This window comes from Oryctolagus cuniculus, chromosome 11 (assembly GCF_964237555.1).
Source record: "Oryctolagus cuniculus chromosome 11, mOryCun1.1, whole genome shotgun sequence".
NCBI classification, from domain to species: Eukaryota; Metazoa; Chordata; class Mammalia; order Lagomorpha; family Leporidae; genus Oryctolagus; species Oryctolagus cuniculus.
In genome coordinates, this window is record NC_091442.1 from 5,210,737 (window position 1) to 5,211,302 (window position 566).

Consider the following 566-nt stretch of genomic DNA (forward strand, 5'->3'; position numbering starts at 1 on the left):
ATCGCTTTTAGTTTAATCTATTTACTGTTTTTATCAAATGATCCCAGATTATATTTCTAGGTACTCTTAACCTAGATCATGAAGTATTTGGCTTCTGGGATAAATATAAAACAAGATTTTTAAGATGGGGTGTTCAGGGTTCTTTGACCAAGCTTAAGAGCTGAATACAGAGAGATACCACCACCTTCTGAAGTCTAAACAACGTTTCTATCAGATGGTTAAGACACATCCTCTGAGATGCCTTTACCAGGAGTACATCCAGTGAGAAGTTAGTTCATTCTGAAGAGAATGGAAAAGACTGAAAATTACATAAAAAAGTCAACAGCTATTAATCATTTGTGAAGATAAGCAACAGCTAACTGCAGAATCGGGGCTCACTCATTGGGATTAGATCAGACAAACTTTTGATCACGTTTCCCGTCAAACTGGTATGATCTTTACCGGCTGTATACTGGAGTGGTGCAGGTCCTGGTAATGTGGGAGGTGTGACGAGAGCCAGCTCCCAGAGGCCGTGGGGAAAGCCGGCCAGTTGTTCTACTGAAGCGGAAAATACAGAACACTGACAC